The following is a 21,796-nucleotide window of genomic DNA, read 5'->3' as shown; positions in this document are numbered from 1 at the left end:
TCGCCCCATTTTCGTTGTTAGCCCCGTCTTCGTTAATCGCCCCGTCCCTTTATTCGGCCCGTTGTCGCTGGTCGCCCCGTCCCCCATTTGGCCCGTTTTCGCTGGTCGCACCGCCGTTCCTATTCGCCCCATCTTCGTCATGCCCCTCGTCCCTTGTTCACCCCGTCACGCCATTTGTCCCGTCCCTTTATTCGACCCGCTCTCGCTGGTCGCCCCGACACTCCTATTCGCCCCATTTTCGGTGTTAGCCCCATCTTCGCCAATCGCCCCGTCTCCTATTCGGCCCGTTTTCGCTGGTCGCCCCGTCCCCCCATTTGGCCCGTTTTCGCTGGACGCCCCGTCTTTCCTATTCGCCCCATCTTCGTCATGCCCCTCGTCCCTTGTTCACCCCGTCTACCCCATTTGCCCCGTCCCTTTATTCGACCCGCTTTCGCTGGTCGCCGCGTCATCCTTATTCGCCCCATTTTCGGTGTTAGCTCCATCGTCGTCAATCGCCCCGTCTCCTATTCGGCCCGTTTTCGCTGGTCGCCCCGACATTCCTATTCGCCCCATTTTCGTTGTTAGCCCCGACTTCGTCAATCGCCCCGTTTTCGCTGGTCGCCCTGACCCCCATTTGGCCCGTTTTCGCTGGACGCCCCGTCTTTCCTATTCGCCCCATCTTCGTCATGCCCCTCGTCCCTTGTTCACCCCGTGTACCCCATTTGCCCCGACCCCTTATTCGACCCGCTTTCGCGGGTCGCCCCGACATTCCTATTCGCCCCATTTTCGTTGTTAGCCCCGCCTTCGTCAATTGCCCCGTCACCCATTCGGCCAGTTTTCGCTGGTCGCCCCGTCCCCCATTTGGCCCGTTTTCGCTCGACGCCCCGTCTTTCCTATTCGCCCCAATTTCTTTATTCGCCCCATCTTCGTCATGCCCCTCGTCCCTTGTTCACCCCGTCACGCCATTAGTCCCGTCCCTTTATTCGGCCCGCTTTCGCTGGTCGCCACGACATTCCCATTCGCCCCATTTTCGTTGTTAGCCCCGTCTTCGTCAATCGCCCCGTCACCCATTCTGCCCGTTTTCGCTGGTCGGCCCGTCCCCCATTTGGCCCGTTGTCGCTGGTCGCACCGTCGTTCCTATTCGCCCCATCTTCGTCATGCCCCTCGTCCCTTGTTCACCCCGTCTACACCAGTTGCCCCGTCCCTTACTCGATCCGCTTTCGCTGGTCGCCGCGTCATCCTTATTGGCACCATTTTCGGTGTTAGCCCCATCTTCGTCAATCGCCCCGTCTCCTATTCGGCCCATTTTCGCTGGTCGCCCCGTCTTTCCTATTCGCCCCAATTTCGTTGTTCGCCCCGTCTTCGTCATGCGCTTCGTCCCTTGTTCACCAGGTCACGGCATTTGTCCCGTCCCTTTATTCGGCCCGTTTTCGCTGGTCGGCCCGTCCCCCCATTTGGCCCGTTTTCGCTGGACGCCCCGTCTTTCCTATTCGCCCCATCTTTGTCATGCCCCTCGTCCCTTGTTCACCCCGTCTACCCTATTTGCCCCGTACCTTTATTCGACCCGCTTTCGCTGGTCGCCGCGACATCCTTATTCGCCCCATTTTCGGTGTTAGCTCCATCTTCGTTAATCGCCCCGTCTCCTATTCGGCCCGTTTTCGCTGGACGCCCCGTCTTTCCTATTCGCCCCATCTTTGTCATGCCCCTCGTCCCTTGTTCACCCCGTCTACACCATTTGCCCCGTCCCTTTATTCGGCCCGTTTTCGCTGGGCGCCCCGTCCCCCATTTGGCCCGTTTTCACTGGACGCCTCGTCATTCCTATTCGCCCCAATTTCTTTATTCGCCGCATCTTCGTCTTGCCCCTCGCCCCTTGTTTACCCCGTCACGCCATTTGCCCAGTCCCTTTATTCGACCCATTTTCGTTGTTAGCCCCGTCTTCGTCAATCGCCCCGTCACCCATTCGGCCCGTTTTCGCTGGTCGCCCCGTCCCCCATTTGGCCCGTGTTCGCTGGTCGCATCGTCGTTCCTATTCGCCCCATCTTCGTCATGCCTCTCGTCCCTTGTTCGCCCCGTCACGCCATTTGTCCCGTCCCTTTATTCGACCCGTTTTCGCTGGTCGCCCCGACATTCCTATTCGCCCCATTCTCGTTGTTAGCCCCGTTTTCGTAAATCGCCCCGTCACCCATTCGGCCCGTTTTCGCTGGTCGCCCCGACCACCATTTGGTCCGTTTTCGCTGGTCGCATCGTCGTTCCTATTCGCCCCATCTTCGTCATGCCCCTCGACCCTTGTTCGCCCCGTCTACACCATTTGCCCCGTCCCTTTATTCGACCCGGTTTCGCTGGTCGCCGCGTCATCCTTATTCGCCCCATTTTCGGTGTTAACCCCGTCTTCGTCAATCGCCCCGTCACCCATTTGGCCCGTTTTCGCTGGACGCCCCGTCTTTCCTATTCGCCCCATGTTCGTCATGCCCCTCGTCCCTTGTTCACCCCGTCACGCCATTTGCCCCGTCCCTTTATTCGACCCGGTTTCGCTGGTCGCCGCGTCATCCTTATTCGACCCATTTTCGTTGTTAGCCCCGTCTTCGTCAATCGCCCCGTCACCCATTCGGCCCGTTTTCGCTGGTCGCCCCGTCCCCCATTTGGCCCGTTTTCGCAGGTCGCCCCGTCTTTCGTATTCGCCCAATCTTCGTCATGCCCCTCGTCCCTTGTTCACCCCGTCACGCCATTTGTCCCGTCCCTTTATTCGGCCCGTTTTCGCTGGTCGCCCCGTCCCCCATTTGGCCCGTTTTCGCTGGTCGCCCCCGTCTTTCCTATTCGGCCCATCTTCGTCATGCCCCTCGTCCCTTGTCCACCCCGTCATGCCATTTGTCCCGTCCCATTATTCGACCCGCTTTCGCTGGTCGCCCCGACATTCCTATTCGCCCCATTTTCGTTGTTAGCCCCGTCTTTGTCAATCGCCCCGTCACCCATTCGGCCCGTTTTCGCTGGTCGCCCCGTCCCCCCATTTGGCCCGTTTTCGCTGGACACCCCCGTCTTTCCTATTCGCCCCATCTTCGTCATGCCCCTCGTCCCTTGTTTACCCCGTCACGCCATTAGTCCCGTCCCTTTATTCGGCCCGTTTTCGCTGGTCGCCCCGTCCCTCATTTGGCCCGTTTTCGCTGGACGCCCCCGTCTATCCTATTCGGCCCATCTTCGTCATGCCCCTCGTCCCTTGTTCACCCCGTCACGCCATTTGCCCCGTCCCTTTATTCGACCCGGTTTCGCTGGTCGCCGCGTCATCCTTATTCGACCCATTTTCGTTGTTAGCCCCGTCTTCGTCAATCGCCCCGTCACCCATTCGGCCCGTTTTCGCTGGTCGCCCCGTCCCCCATTTGGCCCGTGTTCGCTGGTCGCATCGTCGTTCCTATTCGCCCCATCTTCGTCATGCCCCTCGTCCCTTGTTCGCCCCGTCACGCCATTTGCCCCGTCCCTTTATTCGACCCGGTTTCGCTGGTCGCCGCGTCATCCTTTTTCGACCCATTTTCGTTGGTTGCCCTGTCTTCGTCATGCCCCTCGTCCCTTGTTCGCCCCGTCACGCCTTTTGCCCCGTCCCTTTATTCGACCCGGTTTCGCTGGTCGCCGCGTCATCCTTATTCGACCCATTTTCGTTGTTAGCCCTGTCTTCGTCAATCGCCCCGTCACCCATTCGGCCCGTTTTCGCTGGTCGCCCCGTCCCTCATTTGGCCCGTTTTCGCTGGACGCCCCGTCATTCCTATTCGCCCCATTTTCTTTATTCGCCGCATCTTCGTCTTGCCACTCGCCCCTCGTTCACCCCGTCACGCCATTTGTCCCGTCCCTTTATTCGACCCGCTTTCGCTGGTCGCCCCGACACTCCTATTCGCCCCATTTTCGTTGTTAGCCCCGTCTTCGTTAATCGCCCCGTCCCTTTATTCGGCCCGTTGTCGCTGGTCGCCCCGTTCCCCATTTGGCCCGTTTTCGCTCGTCGCACCGCCGTTCCTATTCGCCCCATCTTCGTCATGCCCCTCGTCCCTTGTTCGCCCCGTCTACACCATTTGCCCCGTCCCTTTATTCGGCCCGCTTTCGCTGGTCGTCCCGTCCCCCATTTGGCCCGTTTAGCTGGACGCCCCTTCATTCCTATTCGCCCCAATTTCTTTATTCGCCGCATCTTCGTCATGCCCCTCGCCCCTTGTTCACCCCGTCACGCCATTTGTCCCGTCCCTTTATTCGGCCCGTTTTCGCTGGTCGCCCCGTCTTTCCTATTCGCCCCATCTTTGTCATGCCCCTCGTCCCTTGTTCACCCCGTCTACCCCATTTGTCCCGTCCCTTTATTCGGCCCGTTTTCGCTCGTCGCACCGCCGTTCCTATTCGCCCCATCTTCGTCATGCCCCTCGCCCCTTGTTCACCCCGTCACGCCATTTGTACCGTCCCTTTATTCGACCCGCTTTCATTGGTCGCCCCGATATTCCTATTCGGCCCATTCTCGTTGTTAGCCCCGTCTTCGTTAATCGCCCCGTCCCTTTATTCGGCCCGTTTTCGCTGGTCGCCCTGTCTTTCCTATTCGCCCCATCTTCGTCATGCCCCTCGACCCTTGTTCACCCCGTCACGCCGTTTGCCCCGTCCCTTTATTCGACCCGGTTTCGCTGGTCGCCGCGTCATCCTTATTCGCCCCATTTCCGTTGTTAGCCCCGTCTTCGTCAATCGCCCCGTCACCCATTTGGCCCGTTTTCGCTGGACGCCCCGTCTTTCCTATTCGCCCCATGTTCGTCATGCCCCTCGTCCCTTGTTCACCCCGTCACGCCATTTGTCCCGTCCCATTATTCGACCCGCTTTCGCTGGTCGCCCCGACATTCCTATTCGCCCCATCTTTGTCATGCCCCTCGTCTCTTGTTCACCCCGTCTACCCCATTTGCCCCGTCCCTTTATTCGACCCGGTTTCGCTGGTCGCCGCGTCATCCTTATTGGCCCCATTTTCGTTGTTAGCCCCGTCTTCGTCAATCGCCCCGTTTTCGCTTGTCGCCCCGTCCCCCATTTGGCCCGTTTTCGCTGGACGCGCCGTTTTTCCTATTCGACCCAATTTCTTTATTCGCCACATCTTCGTCATGCCCCTCGTCCCTTGTTCACCCCGTCGCGCCATTTGTCCCGTCCCTTTATTCGGCCGGTTGTCGCTGGTCGCCCCGTCCCCCATTTGGCTCGTTTTCGCTGGTCGCACCGCCGTTCCTATTCGCCCTATTTTCTTTGTTCGCCCCGTTTTCGTCAATCGCCACGTCCCCCTATTCGGCACGGTTTCGCTGGTTGCCTCGTCTTCCTTATTCGCCTCTTTTTCGTTGTTCGCGTCTTCTTCGCCATTCGTCCCGTCCCCCTGTACGCCCCGTCTTCGTCCTTCGTCACGTCCTTCTATTCGGCCCGATTTTGCTGGTCGTCCGGTCTTCCTTATTCGTCCCGTCTTTGCTATTCGTCTCGTCTTCGCTATTTGCTCCGTCTTCGTTATTGGCCCCGTCTTCGCTATGCGCCATTCCCCACGTCTTTGCTGTTCTCTCTGTCTTCACTATTTGCCCCGTCCTCGACATTCGTCCCGTCTTCATTATTCGTGCCTCCTGCGCTGTTCTACCGGGGTTCGTTCCGCACCCCACCTCGCGTCGGCCGGGCCCTTCGGCTGAACTAAGTTGTGCTCGGGACAGCTCTCGTATGGCACCACGCACCCGTTTGGTTGTCCACGCGGCAGGGGAGGTGAGCCCCTCCGTGGCGCTTCCCCAGGTGGTGGATAGGGGCAGCCGTTGGGATGGGATGCGGTGATGAGGTTGCCAACCTGAGAAGGGACATTTGCCGCGAGTTTTACCTATGGCTGAAGGTTGACGGTTGACTGCGGATGAGTTCTGCAGGCAACGTAGCCACGCGGTCGGCGTCTTAGTCCCATGTCACGGGGCCGCGGATGCTGGTGCCCAAGCGGCTGCGGGTGAGTGGGAATGCGGTGGGAGGAGTGCCTCTCACCCGGAGGAGTCTGAAAAGGCACTACGCTGCGGGAGACTCTGTGATGTGTCATTAGAGTTCCCGGTCCCTTGCCAGGCGTCTGAGGATGGTCACCGTGGGGTTTTAGGTCTTCGGGTGGGCCCGCAGGTGTTCATGAGGATTTCCCCACGTACACAAAGAAAAAAGAAAAGAAAGGGCAGTGGTGTTACGACAGGTATCGGAATTGACCCCCGAACCACCGAGGTCGTCGTCGTTGCCGTTGTCATCGTCGTCGCCGCCGTTGTCCTCGCCGTCGTCGTTGTTATGGGGGGAGGAATTTGTCCTGCAGCGGGAGGTCGATACCGCCAGCGCTGGTAAGCGTCTTCTCACGCATGGCGGTTCGCCTCCTTGCACAGTCGGTCAACCTGCTTCGTCAGGTTGCTGGGCCTCGCTTCTCGCGCCCTTCTAGCCCCCCCCCCCGCAGGTACGCTGGCCGGGGATGCAGATTCGGTGTACCACTAGTATGGTTTGCAGCGTGGTGTTACTTCACCTTCTTCAATGCATAAGCACTGTCGTCGGTGAAGCCGCACTCACCGCATACAAGCCTCCGCGTTATACCTGGGTGGTGAAGTTTAAGATGTTTACCCAGATCCTCGTGCCGCTGGTACACCGCCGCTCCTCTTCGCAACGTCGTGGTCCTATAGTGACAGTGTGGAGAATTAAATTCCGGGGGAACGGAAATCGCACAATGGCCGTGCCTGTAATTTAAACCAAAAAGAGAAAAGGCCAAGAGAAGAATGATTTAAAGGTAGTTGTTGAGCGTCGTTCGGTTGACGGGTTGTAAGACCGTCGACACTCTGTTGCGTATCCGCAAACGTGCTCGCAGATGCGCTATCTCCACGAACAAATTAATAATGCGGAGTTGCGTGGAAAAATAGGGATAAATAGGCGAATGATTGAAGCACTGATATTATGTAATTCGAAACTGTTTATTGTGGTGTGATATATATGCTGGTAACAGAAGGACTCAGATTTCAAAAGTGTTAGTCGGTGGTGTCGGAGTAACTGCCCTTGTTTGGCAAGCGCAGGGATGCGCTCGCGTGGGGGTCGTGGAAAATTCCACTGCGAAAACTCCTTGACTATGCCCAAATATGGGCATAATGCCGTTTTATGGCCTTGCCTGGGTCAGCGCAGGACCCAGCGTTGTACCCTTCGATGAATCTTGTTGCGTTACGAAAATCGCGTGTTTTTGACTTGGGACGCAACAGTAGTAGAAATGAAAAACTTGAGAAATTTTGAAAAGTTGAAAAATTGGTGAATTGAAAAAGTAAATAAATAAATGAATAAATAAATAAATAAATAAATGAGATAGTTGTATATTAATCTAATGAGCCAATCCTGGCGGCACTGCAATGCTAGGCTGACTCGCGACAGAGGTAGATCAGGCTTCTATTGATCCGTCAATTTCAAACAGTCAGATTAATATTCTGACTCTTCAATGGGGAGTATATTAAGCTGATAAGAACAGATAAAAGCAGTTTATTTCAATAAATGTTTCCCCGGGGATCAAGTACAGAGTATACATATATATATATAAATCATATAGCATAACTAGTAAAATTTTAAAGGGCGCAGAGACAGTCCCCCTGCGGCCTTATCGTCGTAACACTTTCACATTTGATTTTCGCACTGGTCGTCCAGCTAATGTGTGTATAAGGTAGTCCATTTTAGTTCCTTCCTTGTCAGATCATCATGCGAATTTAACAATATATATATATTAACGTAAATGCTAGATAAATAAATAAATAAATAATTAAATAAATAACAACAAAGTTAAAGAAGAGGGTAAATCATAATAACAACGGAGAACAAGAACAGAAACAGAAATATAAGAAAGTACAGCAATTCGACGGTGTATAGGGCCACAAAAAGAAAGAAAAAAGGGAAGTATAAGCAAGCAAAGAAATATTAATATAAAATATAAAATAGCATACAGTCGACTAGAATAAAGTAAAATGGGATCGAGTCGGGTATGGTGGACTGCGTGGAGTGTCATACATAGAGTGACTAGGCTAAAATAAAGTATACTAAAATAGGACGAAATAAAGCGTAGCATATAAAAGTATATAATGTCGCTGGCCAGATGGGACGCCCACTACTCGTCCTCTCGAGCTCGGGGCAGTCCGCTGGTGCTATTACTTCCGACCCCTCGTCCCCCACGGTCCTCTTGCAAGACAATCAATCTTCTCGACGCCACCGCGTTCTCGGGGGCCGTGATTGGAGCGGGGTACTGCCGGATCCCAGAGACGTGCTCCACGTATATGTCCCTGGACCAGGCTATGATCTCTGATACCATGAGCAGTCTCATGGTTCTCGCGTAGAACCGTGAGACGCGCAGCGTTTTAAGAAGGGACTCGTTGTTCGGATGCCAGGTGCCCAGTGCCCCGACGATGAACGTGTCCACGTGGACGGTGTAACCACGCCGGCGGAGGGCACACGCTATGGGCACGTATTTGCGTAACTTCTCCGCCTTGGCTTCTTCGAAGGCCATCGAGGTGTTCTCAATGGGCACGGTCACGTCGACCAGGTGAACGGTCCGTGACGGCTCATGCGTCACGACTATGTCAGGACGCAAGGCCGTCAGTTCGTCAGGGACACCCGGGATACGCCGGTCAATCCGGAGGTCGCCCGGAAGACGTGTCGCCCTCGCAACCACGCACCCGTTTGGTTGTCCAGGCGGCAGGGGAGGTGAACCCCTACGTGGCGCGTCCCCAGGTGGCGGATAGGGGTAGCCGCTGGGATGGGATGCGGGGATGGGGTCACCAACCTGAGGAGGCTGGTGATCGCATCCTCGCATGGCATCTCGGAGGTTGGAGCGAAAGCTCCCGCGGACCAAACACCGGTATGAATGCTTTGCGTGTTTGAATGTGTGTGTGAGTGGCCCGGGACATGGGATATTTGCCGCGGGTGTTACCTAAGGCTGTTGGTAGGCCCGTTGGCTGCGGATGAGTCCAGCGGCCAACGTGGCCACCCAGTCGGCGGCTTAGTCCTATGTCACGGGGCCGTGGGCGCTGGTGACCAGGCGCCTGCGGTTGAGTGGGAATGCGGTGGGAGGAGTGCCTCCCACCGGGAGGGGCCTGAAAAGGCACGACGCGGCGGGGGACTCTGTGATGTCTCACTAGAGCTCCTGGTCCCTCGCCTGGCGTCTGAGGATGGTCACCGTGGGGTTTTAGTCGGTAAGAGTCCGACACTACCCGCCGGCCCGCCCTTCGGGTGGGCCCGCGGGTGTCCATGAGGATTTCCCCACGTTCAAAAAAAAAAAAAAAAAAAAGGGGTCGCCATCGCAAGCCTGCGGACCAGACCGTGGTGTCGGAGCTGGCGAGCCGCCGAATGAACGCCGCAATGTCCGAGCACGTGAGGAAGGCTCTCGAGCTTAAACCCGCACCGCCGACATCGTTTATCGCTCTCCCCCCACCGGATTGCTCCATTGAGTGGGAGGACATCAAAGCGCGTGCGATGAATAAAGCACCAGTCGGTGAAGCGAGTAAATGACCCCCCACGCATGAAGTGATTGCTCACCACATGGCGGGAGGTAACGCCGAAAACCTTCCCCTGGTCTGGTTTCCGGACCAGTGTCGTTCTGTAGTGCTCAGCCACTGCCACCCTCATCCGGCGGATTGTCTCTAACCGCACCCGTGACCAGAATGAGGCACATCCGCTGGTTGGCCACGCGAAGTCCCCGGTCAAACGACCCGACAGGTACTCCGCGAGGTCCTCCTCTGTCGCAGGCCGACGCAGCTTGTCCCGCGCCGCTGTATTAAGGGACGGCCTTGCCAGTGATGCAACAACCGGGTCCCGCGCGTTCAGAAGCCTGAACGCATGGACCACGGTCATCACATCAGCCAGGTCAGCCAGCGGGAGGAGTCCACATCCTCCCCACGAAGGAGGAATGTAAACTACCTCCGCGCTGGCCCGCTGTGGCAAATTGAGCTATCCCTTGACCGCACGCCTAACAGCCTTGTCTACCTCCGCCAAAGCCGACTTCCTCACGCTGGCGCCCCGTAGCAGGAAATCCATCCGTGGAATTATAACCGATCTCAAGGTTTCCACCTTCTGCCACGGGGCTAGCAGGGAGCGATCCACCGCCCCCAGGTCCCTCAGCATATCCCTGATCGTGGAGTAGGGTGTCTGGTCGATCCGAACCTCGGTGCGAATGTCCAGGTGTTCGTAGGCGTCTCCGTCTCCGAACGCTGAAACGAGTCCCTCGTTGAGGCCAAACTCGGTCCGGGCCACTGCGCCGCTTCCAAGGACGTGCAGCGTCGCTCACTTCCCCGGGTTGAACGCGAGGCCCAGACTCCGAGCCGTGGCCTCTGCTGCATCGAATAGCCCTCTCATGCCGTCGGGAGACGTCGCGATCAATGCGATATCATCCGTGTAAGCCAGGGGCTGCTACCTTAAAGCCCACCATCTCGTACCCGGCCCTCGACTCCGCGGCTTGGCGGACCACGGGTTTGATTGCCAGGTTGAAGGGTATTGGGCTCAAGGGGCAGCCCTGTCTTACTCCCGACTGCATGGGGATCCTATCGGTGAATCCTTCGGCAGTACGGACCCTTGTCGTGCAATCGGTGTACAGACACCGGTCGAGGTTGACGATCGCAGGGGGGGCTCCGGCACCGGCCAGCGCGTTTAAGATGGCGGCGTGGGGGACCGAACCAAAAGCATTGGAATGGTCCAGCCACGCAACCACTAATTCCCTCCGCCGTCGCTTCGCCTCCCGCAGAACGAAGTTGTGCTCAAGGCACCGCTCATACGGCAGGAAGCCCTTTTGTGCCGGAGAGAGCCGTCGATTTTGGACGGCTCAGCAGGTAAGGCGGTCGGCCATCACGGCCGCGAAGAGTTTGGGGATTACGTCGCCCATGGCGATGGGACGCCCATGGCAAGATGGTATTTGACTCCTTCCACAGGGAGGGAATCGACTCCACCCGACGGCACGCATTGTATGCCGCCGTCAGGAACTCGGCTCCCGGATCGGCCCCCCTCAGGTCGGCGTAGGTGATTCCATCCGGTCCGGGGGATGATTTTTTCATCCTCCGGAGGCGGTTGAACACCTCGGCCGACCCGAAGGGCCTCTCCAGTGCCTCATTGGTGCCTTCATCCGGCTGGTCGTGGTGGAGCACCGGGAAGTGTTCCGAACGGTCCCGAGCCGCATATATAGAACTAAAGTGCCCTTGGACAATGTCCTTGGGCACTTGGCAGTGCGGAGATTGCTCGGCTAGCACCTCCTGCACTGCTCTCTTGCGGTTCGTTCGGAACAGACGCTGCATTCGCGTGGCTTCCCGGACGTGTTCCGTCCGTGTAGAAGGAGCCCCGGTCGCTCCGTTGCAACTGGCATCCCCTCGGGGACGCACCCTCAAACTCTCCGCCGCATCCGGCCTTCCTCCTCCCTCCCCCCAGTGGCTCTTGCGGCACCCCCCCTTCCACGAGCAGAACGTCTCGAACCAAAGAAATCCGCCACAAGGGCGGCAAGGGCCTCTAAGCCCTCCGCTGTCTCCACCGCCTTCGCAGCTGCGTCGATTCGCGCCCTTTCGGACGCTTCCTCGGCGCCGCCGCGTCGGCGGGGGGCAGCCATTGGCGTCTGCTCACCCGGGGGGGGGGGGGGGGGGCCGCGCCCTCTCCCTGGACGCTCCACGATTGCTTGGGGATTCCGCACCGGCCCGTGCCTGAGCCCCTCACACGTCCGCTGCATCCGCTTACCTCCGGTCACCATCGGGTCACGCCGTGTGCACGTTCCTGGGTCGACACCACTCCCTCTCCCCCTCGTCGCCGTCTGCCTCCGGTCCACGGCGGCGTTCCTGCTACTGACCGCAGGGGTTGCACCACTCAGGGCCACAATCCTACAAACGGAGCCCCGGTTTGACCCGGGGGTATTAGACGGACCGCCCCTGCTCGCGTCGATTGTATTAAAATTTGAGTCCCATTGCTGGTCGTCTCGGTTAACATTGTTATTATTGTTAAAATTAATGGGTGTTTAAAGATTTGCATAATGCCGAGCGATTGTCCTCGGCCGCGATTACCGTTAATCCTGTTAACGTACAATTCGAAGGAGATTATCTCTAATAGGATTTGTACAGCAAACAGTGATAGAAAAACGCGTGTATTACTAGTTTTTCTGGCATCGGTAACGGCTCATTACCTTCGATTCGAGTGTGCTAACGGTGTTGATGACGTCAGTACCGTGAGAGAGTAGTGCGCTAAAAATCAGACGGAGAAAGACTGCCGAAATTTAGACAGCGCCGCGTAACGACTAATTAGAGTAACGCGGCCGCGTCTTCGGCTGTCAATCCGCGCAGTCCTACGTAGACTTCCAACTAGAGCGGATCGGCTCCCGATTGCACTCAAACGGAAAGATTTACAAAAGGAAAGTTCAAATTGTTTGATATTCAGAACGATTCTGCCTGTAGTTAAAGGGTGTAAAGAGTAGATGTTCAGTCTGGTGCGGGTCCACTGATTGACCTCGCACAGCTGAGAATTCGATAAAACTCGAGAAAAGAGTGGAAATAATCCGCCTTTTCCTTGGCAAACGGATCGGTTTAGATTCGGTCAAGTACGCCCCGGAATCTTGTATGGGATTTCCCAAATCGAGATTCCACGAAATCAGTCCTGCGACAGGAGATCGAGAAAATACACCAGCAAGGTGTTCGATATCCTGTGGAGTGATCGAGAATATACACCAATAAGGTGTTCGATCCCTCCGTGCAGAATTGAGCGGTCGTCTCGATCGTATAAACGATCGAGGCATAAGAAAGTTGGCAAAAATTACGCTTCAATTTTCTTGTGATTACCGCCAGGCTGAGGAGACACCAAAGGAAGGCACCTACGTGGTGAACCATCCAGGTGGGTCCATTGTAGTCGGGTCGACGTCCACAAAGGACGTCTGACTTTTCCGGTCTGCGAGTCCTTACTCCTACAGATCCCGCCGGTGTAACGTTTAGAGGAGCACCTGTGCGGAGGAGTAACGGAGTCGTGGGTCAGGCCCTCACGTGGTTCGAATACTGCTAATTGCAACGAATAGATGTGCAACGTGCAGTGAACCACGTGCAGTCGGGCTCCGTAGTACAACCCGTGACCAATAAGTCGTCTGTTGAAGCAGCCAAGAGCAGCCACAGTTCGACGGTTGGGCTGTTGCACTGCACTGCGTTTCGGCGCATAGACTCAGTGGACAGACTCACGGGAAAAGTGCATTTGGAGCCTTACAACCTCCACTTGCAATCCCGTCCACAAGGTAATCGACTACAAACGGCGTAGATAAGGAATTTATTCTTTATCAAAAGCCAAAATTATAAATACAGTCCACTAGCGAGCTCGTATATTACGAGCGAGCGTAATTCTCCGCTCCTATACATTCGATTCCCGAAGCCAGGAGCGTGAGGACAAACGCGGCATAGATACGTATAACGTGTTTACGTGTGTCTAACACATAGCCGTGTTTTTCTGATTATAGGAACCTTGGCCTACCTCAACCCGGCGAGTTCGGCGACCGGCAGAGACGAGGCAGGCAACGTCCCAGCACGATTATAGACAATCACAATTTATTTTGGTTTTCGATTGTTATTTTTATTTCAATTTTACGTTTGTAATAAAAGGTCGGCGTAGAAGGCCGACGAAAAGAAAACCAGACGTCCGTAATAATTTTCCCGGAAAAACTCCTATACCTCTATCCGGACCTCGTCGTTAGAAGCATCAGCTTTTTAACAATGGGGCTCGTGGCCCTATCACAATACCTTTTACTACTGCCAATTTCTTTAGTCCTGTTGCTAGAAAAAATATTATTATTATTATTATTACTATTAGTAAAACTAATATTAGTTGGGCCCTGGTCCGTATTTCGGCCCCGTTCCGCCTCCACGGAGGGACCGACCAATCTTGCGCTGCCGGGAGGGGTTAATCTTCCCTCCGTGTCTTCCTGCCCCCCCCCCCCGGCACGGGGGTCTGCAGCCCAGCCCTCCTCCTTCCTCTTCTGGGGGCCGCCTCTGTTCATTCTGCTTTTGCTGGCGACAACGACGACGACGGGACCGCTGTCGTTGCCTCTTCTCCCGACGACGATTCCTCGATGGCCGGAAGTCTCTTTCTCCTTCCTCTTCTTGTCGTCCCCACCCCGGGGGATGTGAGGGCGGTGGTGTTGCCCCCCTTCGTCCCTCTCCCGGGCGGGAGGGACACGGCCCGGGCGCTTCTTCCTCTCCTTGGGGTGGGCCATCCTAGCGCCGCCGGAGATATCGTCGGCGGCGTCCTTCTCCCGGCCGCGACTGGTACCACCGCCTGGGGGGTGCCGCGAATCCTCCTGCTTCGTCGTGCTGTGCCCAGGGTCTGCTGGCTCGCGCCCTCGTCCTGAGTGCGAGCGCCGGCGGCGAGGTGGAATTGCCGCCGGCTGTCCCCCTCGGCGATGGAGTTGGACCCCGGGTAGGCGGTGGTGTCACGACCGGTGCGGGTATTGACCCCCGTACCACCGAGGTCGTCGACGTGGTCGTGGTAATCGTCGTCGTCGTCGTCGTCGTTGCCGCCGTGGATGTTACGACCACCGGGGCGCTCCTACCGGCCGACGACAGATTGCCGGAGTTAGTCTGGGTTAGTTGTCCGGCGGGGGGGGGGGGGGCTGGGTGGCGGTGATCCCCCCCACTGTCGTCGATCCGGCCGGTGAGGGCGTCTTGGGCGTCGTCCTCTTCGTATCCCTCGCCGTGGCTGTCGTAGTCACCCCGGTGGTGGCGGCCGGTGGCCCCCGGGTGACCTCCGCGAAGGTGGTGGTTGGGGTCACCCTTCTCCTGCACCCCCTCGGTGCAGCCGTTGCAGGCTCGGGCTGCGACCCGCTGCGTCTGTCGGCGACGGTGACTAAATTCTTCAATGTGGTGGTGGCGGGCTTCTTTCCCGCCACCGTCGCCGCCGTTGCCCTCCGCCCTGTCGTTGTCCTCGCCGTCGTCGTTGTGGGGGCGGAGGATTTTGTCCTTCCACGGGAGGTCGAAGCCGCCACCGCTGGCACGTTTCTTCTCGCGCATGGCGGCTCGCCTCCTCGCGTGGTCGATCGATCCGTTTCGGCGGATCGCGGGGCCTCGCTTCTCGCGCCCTCGCGGAGGGAGCCCGTCCCCCCCACGGGTCCGCTGGCCGGAGATGCAGATGTGTTGCCCGGGGCGGCCGATGGTGCACCAGCGGCAGGAGGATTCGGTGCACCATTCGCGTGGCTTGCAGCGTGATGCTGCTTCACCTTCTTCAGTGCATAGGCACTGTTGTCAGTGAAGCCGCAATCACCGCATACAAACCTATGCGTAATCCCGGAATGGTGAAGTTTGAGGTGTTTACCTAAATCCTCGTGCCACTGGTACACCGCCGCTCCCCTTCGCAGCGCCGTAGTCCCTCGATGGCAGTAAGGACAATTAAATTGGTCGGGGAACGGAAACTTGACGATTACCTCGTTTTCCCGGGCGACGCATCCGGATCCTTCGGCCATGCCACTAAAAACTTAGAAATAGAACAAGAAAGTCAAAGTGTAAAATAAAATAGATAAAAGAGGAGTCAGAATATAAAAGTTAAAAGTTAAAAGTTAAAAGTCAGAAAAGTTAAATGTCAATAAATAAATAAATAGATAAATAAATAAAAAGAATACTTAAATCTGATTTTCGTGTAGTTGTTGAGCCAATCCTGGCGGCACTGCAATGCTAGGCTGATTCGCGACGGAGGTGGAGCAAGCTCTAACTGCTTCGTCAATTTCCAAAAATCAGATTAATATTCTGACTCCCCAATGGGGAGTGTATCAGATATTAAGCTGATAAGAACAGACTACACTTTGATCATAGGCATAAGGCCGAGAAGCGATCTCACGGTCGTCTTTAACATACTACAATGTATGTTTGGCGGCTGGTCAGCCGATGGCTTACAGAACCAAGGTTTCTTGCACGGGCGTGAATTGTTGTTATTGAGGACTTAGTTATTTCGCACTTTCGTAATGACCAGGCGAACCCTTAATTGGGAGGACTATCGCTAGAAATTAATAATATTCGCTTGTGTCCCATTACTAAACGACGTGTTATAAACCTATAGTGAGCGTCAATACATATAAAGTTAACACTTGAAATTATCAACTTCTGTTTGAAATCATTTCAAAGGTATGAAAGAAAATAGGAAAAAAGTGTATGATATTCAAAGCTCAGTTTATCTTTTATAAAAGCATATATTTTTTTTAGTAATAATTTAACAATAAGCAAACATATAATGCAAAGAACAAAAAATTTCCTTTTTCCTTGAGTCGATATAAAGTTAACATCTATTGTTTAAATATCGCGTGAGTCCGAGACGGAGAAACTCGGCCGCGATGCCCGTATCTATATTGAATTCACGGAATTCTAGATGGTTGTGCTGACGTGGAAATTTTCCATCGTTCAGTTTTGTATACCGCGGCTATTTACGTGTTTTTTCCAGTTAGCTTCACGGGAATTCTCGAGTTTTGAGAGAAATTCTAGGAATTGTGTTGCTAGCGATGAGAAAGAGAGAGAAACGAGATCTATCGAAGAAAGGTCGATAGACGAAACGCGGCAGCGCCGCGCCGTGGCCACGCAGCGAGGAGCTGCCCGGGGCCCAGCAGCGCGATGCGTCGCTAACCAGTACTGCGCCTGCGCGACGGAGCCAGCCGGGGCCGTGGCTGCTTGCAGATCGTCACGCTTCAGTACTGAGCCGTCGGTGATCCAGAGCAGACTTATTTACGATCTCGCTCCGGTTTTCAATCGAAGCTCAGAAGAGTGTGAGCTAAGCTCGCTCTTAAGTAGAAACAGCAAGTGGACAGCGATAATAATTTAGTGGAAAATCTCGTCATCGTGACTTGAGATTTTTCCAGAGATAGGACAATCTGCCTGTTGTTGTAGCGATCGCACAGCACGCCGGGTGTGAAGCGATCGTAGACGCAGGAGTGTGATTGAACGTTGCCGGTCGTGGATGCGACTGCGACGTTGGAGACTCGGTGTCGATCGCCTTGAGTCTTCTTCCAATTATCCGGTTAGAGCTACTGGAAGGCTGATACTGATATACTAGTATCGCCTGGTGGTAGTTCACCGTTTGTAGAAGTCGTACGAAACCCACTGAAGCCACCCGTCCTGTGTACCGTAGAGAGTACACCGACCGGTGGGGTGGAAAGTTTCACCGACCAGTCTGGAGCTATACGGCGTAGGAGCAACCGGAAGGTAGATATTCAGGAAGGATATCACCTCGTGGTGCTCTCCGTGCATCGGGCTTCTGAGAACCCGTTCCAATATACCGTCGTGAGGGGACAATAAGTAGAGCCTAAGCGTACGGTGGAGCAAAGGGTTCGAAGAGCCTTCCTCCCACCTCTACACCTACTACCAGCTGTGAGTCGACCACACTGGGCTGTAAAAGTAGGGTGGATAGGTTAGCAAGGGAATTTCATCCTAATCTGGCGAGCCGCAGGCCAGTTCCTCGGACTATAGGAGCCGCCGTCGAGGCCGCTACGGCTGGCTGTCGGGCATTCCTGGTTGAAAGGAATCGCTGGCTAGGCAGCTGCGTAGGCAGGCCGCAGGTCGCTCCTGAGGAGCAGCTGACGAGGGAGCCGAACCAGGACAAGACGTCCTCTTGCGTAGGTGGTGTCCAGACGCCACTCGCACGGTGAGCGTGCTTGCGGGATATAGCCTCTTGGAGCCTTACAACCTCCATTTGGTTTCCCATCCGTGGCATTGCGAGAGCGAACCCGGTAGATCTGAGGAGATCTTCATCTACCCGGTTGTGCACGTCGGTGAGATCGTAAGAAACGAATCTCATCGACCAGAAAGAATATACAGTCCACTGGTTAGAGCGCTAAATTGCCAGCCAGCTCTCCCCTCCAAACACACTAGACTGTCGCTGGAGCGCGAGATAAGCAGCTGACGCGCGCGTTAACGTGTAAGCTGTCCGCAAAATATTCATACTTTGCTGTACAATTGTGTTACAGAAGGCCTCCACCAAGGTAAATGAATTAGGAGAAAGAAAAGAGGAGACCGGCCGGAAAAGCGAGCCGTGTTTTCCGCAATTTTTGTTTTCCTTTATATTTATTTTTCACATTTTAGTTTTGTAAGAAATTATATTTTGTAAAATAAATTTAACTTTTTTTGTAAAAGTTGTAACTGTTTCTCTACCTGTCTGTTCCCTCATCCGGACCCACGTTAAAGTCCCTTAGTACTTTAACATCTATAGTTATTAATAACAATTTTTCCTTTTTTTTGTAAAATTAATATTTTGTTGAACGTCCGCTGTTTTCTACATCTTCGGTCAATCTATTTTTCACAGATTTGACCAATGGAGATGTATAATTTGTTAAAATTTGATTCTATTCTTCTAAAATGATATTCCTGAGAGTTTCTTTCAATGTCTTCTCTCTTTTTCGTATTTTTCAATGCAGATAATCCCATAGATTTTCTATGGAATTAAGAACTGGGGATTGGGGAGGATGTTTTAATTGTTTTGATGTCCTGTAAAAAGGCCATTCCTTTGCCATGCGTGATGTATGCTTCGGATCGTTGTCACTTTAAAATGTCCATGTTCTTGATAAATTCAATTTCGCAACGGAAGGCTCTAAGTTTCTCCGCAATATTTCAACGTAATCCTCCTTTTTCGTTGTATCTTCAATGAACACGAGATTTCCAACCACGGAAGCAGCCACACACCCCCAGGCCATCACAGATCCCCCTCCATGTTTGACTATATGGACTAAGTTTTGTTCCTTCAAAGCACTATTTTTACTTCTCCATACTTTCGGCGGTTTTCTGTCTTGATAAATTTCGAATTTGCTGTCATCAGTGAAGAGAACATCATCCCAGAAAGATGCATTATATTTGAGGTGGTCTTTAGCATATTGTAGGAGATTTGTATTGAATATTTGTGCCACGCTGTAGTTTTGTTAAATGTTAATTTATGTGCAAAAGGTTTGGGAGTGTTTTGTTCGAGAAGGAATAGGGTAACCAGGGTCAGCGAGAAAACGAGGAGTTGGAAACGAGTGATTGTGAAAGAGAGACGTGATTATAAGTTGTGTTGCCAATTAATGCGATTTGAATTTGTGTTGTTAATTGTTAATTGCTAATTTGTGTGTTCCTAATTCATTTATTAAAATTATATTCTTTGTATATTTGTTCCTCAAATATATTCTCTCCGTTAAATCCTACAAATTTGGGGGCTCGTCCGAGTCAATCAAGAAGAAGAATTTGTGAAGGAACATTTTACATATATATATATTTCTTTAAGAATTCTGAAAAGTTAAGCACTTTTAGTATGGAAACTTTAGCTAAAATCGGGAAAATTCAGCACAAAATTAATAACGCATCTGTTGCGAGCATAAAAGCTTTGCACAAATTTATTTTCGAAACTGAAGGTGACCAAGGAAATCGAAAACGCATACGTGATTTTGAAGGCTTTCAATTTCATACAGATTCAGTAGAGCATAAAGCTAAATTTACATATGCTACTGGTTTAAGTTATGGCGATTTGGTATCTTGTTGTAACATCCTAGACCTGGATTATAGAGGATCTCGAGAAGATTTGATTCAGAAAATTTGTTCTGGTTTAATGGATTTACGTTCTCTGTGTTCCACTACAAAAGATGATCCTGAAGACGATGAAATCATTGAAGATGTTCAGGGTGAGAATGTTGAAACATCAATACTACACAATACTACACATTTCTCTTCATTAAATAAACGAGATCACTTTAAATTTCGTATGAGCTATCGTGATGTAGAAGATTGTGTTCGTCAGTTTGATGGTACTGGTGTATATTCTGTAGAAGGATGGATTTCTGATTTTGAAGATGTTGCAAAATTGTTTCAATGACCTGAGTTAGAGAAAGTAATTTTTGCAAAAAAGTCTTTGACAGGTATAGCAAAATTATTTATTCAGAGCGAAGGTGTTGTCACGACGTGGAGAAAACTTAAATCTCTACTACGTGATGAGTTTTCACATAAAATGAATAGTGCTGAACTACATGAAATGTTAGTTAAATGAAAAATGAGGAGAGACGAAACTGTTCAAGAATATTTTCTCAAAATGAAAGAATTAGCTTCTCAGGGCAATGTGGAAGATGATGCTCTTATTAAGTACGTTATAGACGGAATACAGGATGATATTAATAATAAACTTGTTTTATTTGGAGCCAAGAAACTGCAGGATTTTAAGAATTGTCTTAAACTTTACGAAACGATTCGGAACGCAAAAAGATTACAGCAAACAAACGGATATAGACGGTGGAAAGAAGAAAACAAAACAAGAATGGAATCTTCGAAGGTGTATACGTCAAAGAATATTGAAGGAGGAGAGCAGAAGATGGAACTTCGGTATTACAACTGCGGGGGGAAAGGCCATGTATTCAGTGATTGTTATTACAAAGAAATGGGGAGAAAATGTTTTAAATGTCAAAAATTTGGGCATGTAGCAAACGATTGTACCGTTGTACGAGAGGGTAAGTCATCTGTGCAGTTACGATCAAATGTTAATTGTATTTTACCGCCCTTTAAAAGTAATATGTTTAAAGATGTTTATATAAATGATATACGTGTAAAAGCATTAATAGATACTGGAAGTCAAGTAACACTAATACGTGAAAATATTTATAACAAATTAAAATCTTTTCCTTTATACGATACGCATATACGCTTAACTGATTTTGGAAAATATGAGACTATACCCTTAGGATATTTACAAACAGTTCTTACGATAGACAACAATGATTTTCCAACTACTGTTTATATTGTCCCAAATACTGTAATGAATATGGATGCAGTAATTGGAACTGATATTTTAAATTTGGCTGAAGTCAAAATAGATAATCAGGGTATAACGATAAGGAAAATTCCTTCGATTATGTTTTTAACGCAAATGAGTTCTACTAAAGAGCAGTTATTAGATGCTAGTCATGTTACTGATGAAAAATTACGCGAAGAATTAAAAAATGTTGTTTTATCGTATGAACCAAAAAAATGTAAGACAACTAACGTACAAATGTGTATAAGATTAAAAGATGTCCAACCACTTAGTCAGAAACCACGTAGATTACCTAAACTAGAGGGTGAAACTGTTCATAAGCAAGTAGAGGAGTGGATTAAGGATGGAATAGTAGAGCCTGGTACGTTTGAGTATGCAAGTCCTGTAGTTGTTGTGAAAAAGAAAGATGGAAGTCCACGTCTTTGTACTGATTATCGGCGATTGAATAGAATTACGGAAAAAGATAAATTTCCTCTTCCATTAATCGAAGAATTATTAGATAAATTGCAGAACGCTCGAGTGTTTAATTCTCTCGATTTAAAAAATGGATTTTTCCACGTGTCAGTAGAGAAAGAGAGTAGGAAAGACACTGCATTTGTTACACAAAATGGACAATATGAATTTATTAAAATGCCATTTGGATTGTGTAACGCTCCTTCGGTTTTTCAGAGATTTATAAATTGTGTATTTCGGGATTTAATTAATCAAGATATTGTTTTACTGTATTTGGATGATGTTATTATTTTAGCTTCAGATGACAAAGAGAATTTATCACGTTTAAAATTAGTTCCTCAAGTTGCTAGTGACTATGGATTGCAAATAAATTTCAAAAAATGTAAATTTATGAAAAGAGGTATTGAATTTTTGGGTCATATTGTAGAAGCAGGGAAAATTTATCCATCAGAAGAGAAAATGAAGGCTGTATTTACTTTTCCAGAGCCAAAAAAGATAAAAGATGTCCAAAGTTTCTTGGGATTATCTGGTTATTTTCGTAAATTTATTATGAATTATTCACTAATAGCAAAGCCATTAAGTGATTTGTTACGAAGAGACAGGACATTTCAATTTACCGATAATGAAAAAAGGCATTTTT

General features: G+C 51.7%; 1 non-coding gene and 1 pseudogene across 1 annotated transcript; both read right to left on the bottom strand.

The window, feature by feature from the left end:
* Positions 1-7,307: 7,307 nt before the first annotated feature.
* Positions 7,308-7,480, bottom strand: LOC143341493 (U2 spliceosomal RNA; annotated as a pseudogene).
* Positions 7,481-15,596: 8,116 nt separating this feature from the next.
* On the bottom strand, positions 15,597-15,787 carry LOC143341556 (U2 spliceosomal RNA). The gene has a single exon (XR_013079654.1). It is a non-coding gene; the product is annotated as a U2 spliceosomal RNA (small nuclear RNA).
* Between the last annotated feature and the right edge of the window lie 6,009 nt (positions 15,788-21,796).

The sequence above is a fragment of the Colletes latitarsis genome, chromosome 4 (genome assembly GCF_051014445.1).
Source record: "Colletes latitarsis isolate SP2378_abdomen chromosome 4, iyColLati1, whole genome shotgun sequence".
NCBI classification, from domain to species: domain Eukaryota; kingdom Metazoa; phylum Arthropoda; class Insecta; order Hymenoptera; family Colletidae; genus Colletes; species Colletes latitarsis.
Note: the sequence above shows the minus strand (reverse complement) of the source record. Positions and strands in the feature narration are given on the sequence as shown.